The 10,887-nt window shown below is 38.6% G+C and overlaps 1 protein-coding gene across 1 annotated transcript in view; it reads right to left on the bottom strand.

Moving 5' to 3' along the window:
• The window catches only part of enox2 (ecto-NOX disulfide-thiol exchanger 2), a 176,871-nt gene extending 167,403 nt beyond the window's left edge, over positions 1-9,468 (bottom strand). Inside the window, exon 1 of the mRNA XM_083891162.1 lies at positions 9,410-9,468. The gene's annotated coding sequence lies outside the window, so the exon portion shown is untranslated. The remainder of the gene's footprint in view (positions 1-9,409) is intronic.
• Between the last annotated feature and the right edge of the window lie 1,419 nt (positions 9,469-10,887).

Consider the following 10,887-nt stretch of genomic DNA (forward strand, 5'->3'; position numbering starts at 1 on the left):
ATTTGGCACTAAAGAAAACATGAGACTGAGTTTTGGCAGAAAAAAGCGGATGACTGGATTTGACAAAAAGAATATTCGGTGTCAAACCCAGCTAAAATAAAGACTGACATTTCTTTTACCGAGTACCAACAAGGCCCAGCTTCCGTGTACATTATCTAGCAAAGCGGCTCAAAGCAGCAGCCCCTTATTGATTTAAACGGTTGAATTTAAATGATGAACCAGAGCCAGTCCTCGCCTACTAATGCAATGCATTACAAACCCCCAAATCCCATTCGTTTAAGAAAACATAAATGAAATTGAAAAATTATAAATCATAGAGTTTACTCAGGAGAGAATTACAGATTATGGTTTCGTCTGGTTTAAACAACTTATTAGAAATATAATTTAAAAAGCTTGTTGTTTTCTTTCACTAAAGGGAAATAAACAGATTCATGGGACGGAGTAAGCGCTACTCAGATGCAACAGATCCAATATATTGGACAAAAACTATGTTGGTTGGTTCGGTTTGTCCCTGTGATTCAGGCACTTGCTCTGGAGGAGCAAAACCAGCCAAATCTTCACATTAATCCAGATGTTTGGCTGCTTCAGACACACAGCTCTGTCAGAATTGTATCCTGGATTTAGAGCTGGAGTCATTTTAAATGACTTGGCAGGTAATCAGCTGCTATCTTTCATCACAGAATACCAGTGATAGGGGGCCAAGTCTGTTTTTTTTTCAAAATATACCAGGGTAAGATTGTTTTTATCCAGTCATTCCAAGCTGTATTTTTTTTTGATAGGTTTAAGAGTAATCAGAAAAAATCCACTGTGTGAAATACAACTGGCAACCACCCTGCAGCAGAGTTCTTACACAAGCAACCAAGGTTACATAAAAAAAAGTTGGTTTTTTTTCCACTCTCCCTAATCCCCCAAAAATAAAATATTTCTTACATTAAGACAGAAAACAACATGTAAAATTTAAAAGGAAGAAGTGGCACAGAGTCTTTAAAATGCAGTTTGAGATCCGCCTCGATGGATGACAGGACCTGATTGTCAAGGGTAAAATATGTAATGATGTTATGACCACTTCTTGCTACAATCAAAGCTCATCACTACAACTGAAGCCGGAGTTCTGCAACCAAAATTACCGTCATCAGCACCGCCTGATTACAAGTGTGCCTTTCATATAAACAAAAAACATGACATTCACACAAGTAACTGTCCTGCCCATCGACTCATCATCTGGTAATGCTTCTGTTGTTGTTCAGCATATAAAACTGAAAAGCCATGCATGTTCCAATCTGATGTAAACAACAACAAAAATGCTGGATAATGCATGGAAATTGATTGTTGGCATGATCCCTTAACAACACCTGATCAATTTTCAGTGGAAGAAAAGAAGCCTCACACCCGACACCCTCATAAACAATGAAGTACTGTACTTTTGTTCAATACAACCTTTTCTTAACAACAAGATTAACTTCATACTTTGAAGAGCCCTATGTAACCCTGACTCCATAAAGGAATCAGAGATGATTTTTTTTCCCCACATATTCTCAACATGGCATCAGCGAAACATCCACTTTTAAATCCCTGCAGCACTGCCATGAACATGGGCACATGACAGTCCAAAAGATCATAGATGAAGGCCAGAATTATACTCTACACTTTTGATTTTGATTGTCCCTCAATAAAACTTTACAAGCAATATTTTCAATCTATGTTCTAGCAAAAGGTTTCAATCATTTCCCTGTAACCACATTACCTCCAACTGGCTCCACTGTACTTGTATCCATACGGGAGCTACTTTCGTTGTTTTGATGGATGGATTTGATGAAGTTGTTCATAGGAAGATATTTTGAATTTACTACAGAGGTCAGCCAATCAAGAGAGCGAAAATGTGATAGTGTCAACCCATGCCACACAAGCTTCCCTTATGCTGGATTAACTACATGTCAACGTCGCTGCAGCTTCCAAATGAACAGGGTTATGAAATTAATTTAACTTCACACCTTTTGGGGACTTCAGACAAGATCAGCATCCATTGAGATCTCACATGGAAATTTCCCCCCCGTGAGCTGAAACAGCCTAAATAACTGACTGCACGGAGTGATAAAGGCCATTGCAGTGAGGTGGGAAGGCCAATCTCAAAATCATTCAGCCTAAGGAAATAAAACAGTTTGTGTATAACGGGTCAGTGTTTGGGATTAAATGGAACCCGTTATCAAACGTTGAACTAAGCCCTGAAAGTAAAAACCACTGTATTGCACTTCTGGTTATCCTCGGTGTCCACCGCAAGGTCACAGTGGAAGTTTTATTCACTAACTACTTTACATATGTAGGCCTGAAGCATATCCCATGTGACAATTGGAGTACGAGTGAGTCCATTGCTCTATTTCTGAGCCCCATGGGAAGTGTATAGCATATGCTCTCATACTGTCATTTAAGGAAGTTTATATTTGTACCAGAAAGGTAAGGGACGTTTATCCTTATGAAAGACGTTTATTTTTAAACAGCCATCTGAGAGGAGCTTACTGCTGTCTGCACATATGTAAATAACAAATGCCTGACCAGTGCACACACTACATATCCTAATACCAGTGAAGTATTCAAATAAAAGAAATCCAAACTCTCATTTAAAATACTTTTCAGTGACGCACAAAAGGGAAAGGTTTTTTTTGACTTCTAATTAGTCCTCGAACAGTCAGCTCCATTATTTTAGGAATGAGAAGTGGCAGCAGGAAAATTGTTTTCCCTCAAAAAGATTTGAGGACATCTAAACCACTTTGGGTCACGCACATTAGCCGAACACTGCTGCCTGAAAAACCCCCTCTCAAACGGTCCCGCATTGCTAATTGCACACCGACGTTTTGTCTTTCCGAGGCTTTTATATTTGTACATTGAAAAATGACACTACATACACTTAAAATACACAAGGAGAGCTTCACCCCATCATTTTCAGGATCAAACATGTCGAAAAAATGCTGCCTAACTAAACGACCTCCTCTGAATAAAACTCTCTGCTGGATGCCTGATTTTGAAAAAATGCCAAGGGAGTGGGCTGAGAGCTGAATCACGGAGAGGAGTGCTTCAAGCAGTGGGAAGAGAAAGACGACATAGCGTCGGCTCCAGCATTAATAAAAGGGGGAAGAATCAGGGATAACAAGCCTCTCACTGGTTGGACAAGAGGGTGATGAGAGACTGTAACCCTAACCCAATGGCAGAATCTGAATGCAGTAGCCGTTGTTTGACCAGAGAAGCAGTAGATGTACCATTTTTTTACCATGTGAAGATTTACACCAGCATCAGCAAATAACAGTATTAGATACACGCATACACACTGATTTTCACCTCAAAAAAGTGGTTACGGGTTTTAGTTTTACTTTAAATTAAAGCCCCTCACTGGTATTAGGTTGATTAGCAATTCGGAATTGATTAATTAATTCCCAACTATCTCTCTTCCCTTTCATTCATGTTTAATTTTTCAGGACGTCACAGTGTGATTATGAATTATAGCACCAGAGGGCCTCCATCGACCAAAGCAGTAACATAATCAGCAAGTCGTAGTGCAGGGAAACAAATTGGAGGGGGATATTAACCGGTCTCTGGGCTACCAGGGCATATCGCCATGACTCGTGTAAAGGACAAGGTGTTCCTCCCTGCAAACCACAACACAACTAAACATGCCACAATTCCCCAGGTTTGCCTGGAAATATCTGTATATTCTGTGGACATCTGTGCCACCTTAGAGTGTTTCTCTGCGGCCTGATTTATGCACAGGCCAACACGAGCAGCTTTTGCAAGCAAGAAGGAAAATGCACAAAGTTGTGCAACCCTACCTGAACTGTACAGGAGGGTTTGATCAAATTGCAAAAAGGAATTCATTTAAAAAACTCTGACATTGTTTTCTGCTTGTTTGTTTTGTTGTCCATATTTTAAAGAGGTCTCAGAAGAAACTCCTGTACTGTATGGAAATGGAAAGTTGACAGTCATTATTGTCATTATTTTATATTTAAAAACTTCTCATACACATTTAGATGTTATCTCACTATTCATTTCTCTGCTCATCCACCTGTGACTGTGTTGTACGTACACAACCAAGTGTATTGATTTGATAAAATAGCCCTCTCTCTCACCACCTCCCTCTCTTTTATACTGCTCTCAAATTCCCTTGTGGGTCAATAAAACATCCCGTAATGAAAAACTTCACCTTTTCTCACCTCAAGTGGAACAAAAACAATTTGGTTGAGAGGAAGGAAAATGGTCTCAGCATGATGCCATCCACTGAGCTAAGTTTAGCAATATTGGCCTCAGGCAGGTGTATCTCGTCAGACAGATTTAGGGAATGAAATCATAAAAGTGTTGTGGCAATTTTACACACACTGCAACACAAGAGGAAGGACACACTTATGTTAAAGACAAACAAAAGGCCCTGACACAGGAAACACTATTATAATAATTGACAGCTGAGTGATGGAGTGATAATCATGTTTACATTGACTTTTTTATGATGGGATTACTGGGAGTAATCATCATCAGTCTGTATAAATTCACATGTAAGGCTACCACAAGGTCAGCATAGTTTCTCTAAAAAAGATATTGTCTCACTTTCAAGTTTTTAATTACTTTGGAAGAAAATAATTAAAGCCTAAAACAACAGCTAATTAACACCAGGAGTGCCGTCGGGCATTGATTAGGCTGATGATGACTGGCTCGAGTCAATGTGGAGTTTAAACCACATTCACAACCAACTTTTGAACCTTCTCCTTGTTTCTGTTTGTTTGGTTTTTCTCCTGCTGTGAATAATTTAAATTCAAGTGTCTTTTTAATAGTCGATTCAGTTGCATATTGCTATGAGTACAGAGAAACCTAATGGGAGTTGTTAAACACAATATAAATGAAATGAAATGAAATTGATGGCTTCGAAACAGCCAGTAGTCCACAAATCAAATGTTTAATTTATTATTACATAACCTAAAATGCATTAAAAAGTTTCAAGAGGGGGATATTTGGTATTTTAAATGGCATGTATGATGAGGATTAGGAGGGTTTCATATACAGTAGTTCTGTTTTTAAGAGCTAGACGTCACCTTTCCCAAGTTTAAGGCAACAGAAAATAAATAAAACTTTAATTTAAATAAGAGATTGACTTGCAAAGAAATCAATAAAACTGAATGCATTTTGGACAAAGAAAAGGCATATGAGAACAACTAATCGATCAATATGAATCCAAATAATCATTAGTTGCAGCGTTACATAATTCTGAAGTAAATTCATCAACTGTCTGACAGTAACAGACTGCGCCGGGACTGTCTCCACAGTTGACATGTTGCTATTTTTGAGTAAAACCCTGCTGAAGCTGTTGGGTATAGCCTGAGTGACAGCCTGAATTATATTAAAAAGATATGTTGGAAATTAGAGGCTGTGCATTCCCGCCATAGCATGTGGGTTTTAAAGATGATTGTTATGATTGTATGTTTGTTGTGGATGTAATGGAAGTAAACCTCCGAGGATTCACTTTCCGTATGACTGCAGCTACTGTTAATCCTCAAATCGATTCAATCACTTTAAACCCAAAGTTGACGTCTCGTGATTCACCGCTGAGGTTTCCTTGACATTACAATAAACACACGGTCCCGCGTAAACAATTCAACCGAGCACAATGACCTCAATCTGCTGCTGCAATCATGACTGCATTGCCTCACAATGGTCTCTGATTCTGTTACACATGAAGAATCCCCCTCTGCACTCACAGCTTCGCTGGCCATATCTGTCTCTGTCCTGTGCCTTCAAGAAGTCAAGCAGAAATCCATCACACGAGCAAGTAGATCAGGTGTCACTGGCATGGGTGCAGTTCTTATTTGTGCAAAGCAAGGTCGTTGCAACACATGGAAGGCGGATCAATCAGACAGATTAATGAAGCACAACCTGCTGACATGACGAATATTGACACCCCATTTCATTTTTGGTCATGCAGTCCTCAACAATGCTGAAATAAATCAGGCGGAGGTGGAAGGATCCAGGTAAACTTCTGAACCTGTGAGACTCTCCCTGAAATAACTGAACTACTGCATGTTGAATACTGAAACTGAAATACAGTCTTTTTCCCTAACGATGACTGCATATAAGGATTTTTGCTTAGTATCGATAAAACAGTAATAACTTATTAATAACCTACTTATATGGGGGGGAAAACCATTTGAAGCAAGAAATCTTTAGCTAAATTTGGGTGATTTTAAATGACTTTTTCAGGCATTCACATGACAATTTGTTCTTTTTGTAAATGTAATGTATTACGGTATTGGACTTTACATAACTAACAAAGTGAAGAAATCCCTGTGACCTCTGAGAGGTTGTAAATGAAGTCACCGACTAAATGTTTAAGTATATAAAAGAACATTCTCCAGAACCAGTGTTTGTTTAGTCCATTTTGGTTGCAAAAATGTTGCTCATCATGGTGGACAAATTGCTCATTATTCATTTTAGCAAGCAATCATTTCAACCGATTTTAGACAAAAGGCATCGTCTACTGATTAGCTCATGATTGCACTCACAGCTGTATTTTTTTCCACTTAGATTAAGACATTTGCAAGCTGTCACTACACAGACATGTACAGAACATCCACTGACAAAACATAATCACCTCTTCTATTACTAAGTACAATGAAATGCATCATCTTTGCAGCAGTTATGCAATTGCTTAAGCTTAAATTAACTGGGTCGTTCACATTTTTTTTTAAATGTGCCCCCAATGTCATTTCTTCAGTCCACACTTTCTGACACCAGGAAATCAGAGTGGGCTAGAACAAATGGCATATTCCATTTTTAATCAATAAGAGGATTTACCTTTGCCTTCAGAGTCACCTCTCTTAGTAAATGTGAGTCAAAATACAGGATTATACCTGTGAGGACATGCTTTAGTTCATTAAAGGGCTTAGATTTTCAGACTGGTATGACACCTCGTATAGGTTACCATTAATGACTCAATAATCCTTTAAATCTCCAAAGAAATGCACCTCATCATGAGCCTTTCTGGAAATGACTGCATGTGCAGGGTTGACTTCAGTGATGATCCTTCATTTTTTTTAGGAGGAGGCAAGCCTTCCACTTTCATGCCCTTATCAAAGGCTGGTATTGTGAACCTTTAGTACCACAATGGTGATTCTTATTATTTCCATATCACTCCCAGAGCGATCATAACACGGTCTAACTGTGCAGAGCAAACCCGTTTCTCACATTTTAGCAGCACGGCACAACGGCGACTTCAAACCATTTTCTGCTAACATATTCATCTTTCAGCTTTACCCCGGTGTCCAAAGATTTGCTGATTAACTGTTGACAAACTTCATAATGACTTCATCATTTAACTCATCTTTCAAAAAAAAAAAAAACTATAATGACCCAAAGTGCTCAGCAGTGCACACGCTAACAATACTAAGAATTTGTAAAACACTGGGGGGAAAAAGGCCAAAACATTGAACATTTGAACTGAATATCTTTAGTGTTTGGATTGTTGGAGCAAAGACAATTACCCAAGACTCCAGGAAGCTGCAGGACATTTTCAACCACTATCAAATGACCTAAACTAAATAATATCAAACCTAATTACTACACATTAGATAATAATATATTATAATCACTATACGTTCATGGTTGTCAATATCGGGACCATTTATGACTCACAACAATATCGGCCATTTCCATTCCCACAGTTGACCCCGACGTTAGTTCACACAGGCTGAAACAATTCGGTGGCCAGATGTCAGCCTTCAGTAAACCTCAACCAAGCAACATGTCAAACAAACTCTACGTACTTATCCGGGATAAACGTGGCCTCTCTAACGCTGCCTCGCGTGTCTTTCATGACTATTGTCAACCCGATATCAACCTCTCAAAACTGCTTACACATCAGGTCCAGAGAGACGGAAAACATCTGAACATATTGCTTCACACGATGACCGAGATGGAAACGCACTGTGTCCTTAAAAATAAAGACATTATTATCATTATTGTTGTTGTTGTTATTGGCTCTGACTAATTGCTACATCCATTTAGTTTCCTCCAACATGAGGTTGATGGTGCCAATCCCAGCTGACAAAGGGCAAAAGGCAGGGCACACCAGTGTCCAATTTGCCTCATTCCTAAACTGCATGTTTTTGCAGAGAAAACCCACGCACACATGGGAAGATACGGTTTTTGTTGTTGTTTATTTATAATTAGTTATTCAGCGTCACCCACACTCTCCATATGTTTATATTCCCCTCAACAATCATGGCATTTATTGCCTTAATCAATGGTACAGTCGAGCATTGTGTAACGACAAAGCTTCAATTGGAGGTTACAAGGGGGTTCAGTGGAAAACAGCCTACATTAGCATAACAATCATGGGTCTATCTCTCTCTGAGATGTATCTCCAAAATGAAAATCTGGAAGGGGGGAAAAAAAAAAACAGCAATAATATGTGCAATGAACCATAGCCTGAGCTGATATAACATCTTGAATGCCACACTATAAATAACAGATGATAGTTTCGACTGTGACAGAAGTATTGCTTGCTGCTTTGCATGGAGAGGGCCATTTTAACTGCAATATACAAGAGCCTGCTCAAAACTAACACTTCCTGGCCACTTTATTAGGTACACAGATCACCTCATAAAGTGGCAACAAGTATGGTCGTCTGCTGCAGCTCATCGGCTTCAAGGTGCAACATGTTCGTGTACTCTGAGATAAAGTGCCTTCCTTGGCTGTAGTTACTGCATTTTCTCCCTTTAGTTATTTAAGCTGATCTATCATTTAAAACCAGTCTGTTAATTCTTCTTTGATCTCTGGATAACGAGGCATTTTCACCCGGAGAACTGCCGCTCACTGGATGTTTTTGTCCTTATTTTGGGGAAGAATATTCTCTGTATACCCCAGAGATGGATGTCTCAGTAGATCAGCAGTTTTTGAAATAACAACCAGTTTGACATCAACAACCACGCCGCGTTCAAAGTCGCTTAAATCGCCTTTCTTCCTCATTCTGACGCTCGGTTTGAATTTCAGCAAATCGTATAGAACATGTTAACATGTATTAGTTGCTGCTATGATGAGGTTTTTGCATTAAGAGGCACTTAAATGCATGTACCTAATAAAGTGGCAAAACTATGAAAACAAGCCGTCGGTGCAGATGTTGTCACACGGCTCGGGTTCATTCAGCAGTTGCTAAGTCAAATAACTTCACACAAAAGTAAAACAGAACCATAACGCTACACATTAGTCACAATATAGTCATTTATGTGCGACACATTGCGTTCAGTGCTGCCGTCTTTCACCACAGTCTACTTAAACGTAAACTTCCCGTGGTGGGTGACAGTGAGCGAAGCTAACGCTACGCTAACTACTAATGCTAATGTTTAGCACGGGCGAAGTGAAAGCGGAAGTATGAAAGTACCTGATTCCCTCGCGTGTGTCCTTCCCCGTACACCGTCTGCCACTTAAAAGTACCATCCACATCCATTCGACACTTCTAGGTTTGTTGTCGTGGGTAACCATGAATACGCCTGGTTAGCAGTGAGTGAGAGCTGCCAAACAATGGCGGAGCCAAGTACGGCGAGCCGGAGGGCCGACACGTGCTTTTTGTTGACGTTTTTTTTTGTCCCATTATGCGCAAGCTGTTCAGGGAGTTTACAGTTTGCGCCGGAAATTCACACAATCTACTGGTAAAACAAGTGTTTTAGACACAAATACATACAGGTATTTATCTTATTGAAACATATGTGTTTATTCTTTTAGAAACAGTTTTACTGACTAATTATAACAGCAATCATACAAACATATAAGATGAAAAACACAAACACTTATTTGGTGAATAGAATTACCTATTTCAATGGGTTTTACTGATCAATTATGTTTACACATACAATTGTCTAGCAATGTCTAGGAATATTTATTAAAAATAAATACATAATACTTACAAAACTGAAGAAAAATAATACAAAAAACCTTTAATTTACAAGCTTGTAGGTCTTTGTTTTTATTTTTTTTATATAAATATGGAACATTTGTCACATATTTATGTATTATGACAATTGTGTACATTAAATATCTTTAAGAAATATAACTGAGCTATTGTTGCCCCAATCGGTAAACCTTGCAGTCTGATATAGGTCAAAATCTGTGAAGAATTTGCATAAAAGGTCTCACCTACTTTACTTTATTAAGGTAATACTAATAAAAAACAGTCATAATAACAGTGGACAACAAAGTCAATGTATTTCTGGAAGTTGTCACACTTATTTTACATGCAATGAGAAAAACCAGATAATAAAAAAAAGGTACAATCAGCTGAAAAAGCACAAGTTTGTTCAAAATCATAAACACTAGTGCTTTAATCACTTAAATACACAGGTGCAGATCTACTGTCTATATCATCTTTACCTGAAAATACTTTTACTTAATGACACTAAACTGTTAACAATGATTGTTTTTAGTTTGAACATTTTTACAAACACAGCAGACACGTTTCTGTCCATCTGCTGCATTTGCCAGAAAGTTATCCGTTCATAACAGGCATCATTATTCTTGTGCAGTCATTTAATGGTTTTCCTCCGTCTGTGCATGTTTTTTTAGGGTAATCTAATTCCTCCCGTAATCCAAAGAAACAGAAATATGGGTTTTGCTTAATTGGAGACTCTTGGCCTTGTGTTAAGCTGTCGGCCTGTCCGGGGATGTCTTTCCTCCAATATCAGCTTCTCCAGAGACTCAATCTCTCAAACGATATGCTGTCGATGATGGATGGAAGGATTTGTTTTTCATTTTGTTTTCTACTTCTAGTCTGCTACATTTCGAAAAAAAAAACTTGCTGCAGCGACAAAGCCAGAATGGATGATAATCTCGCATTATAAAAAAGTATTATCGAAGATTAAATCA

This window comes from Microchirus variegatus (genome assembly GCF_963457635.1).
Source record: "Microchirus variegatus genome assembly, chromosome: 6".
Taxonomy (NCBI): domain Eukaryota; kingdom Metazoa; phylum Chordata; class Actinopteri; order Pleuronectiformes; family Soleidae; genus Microchirus; species Microchirus variegatus.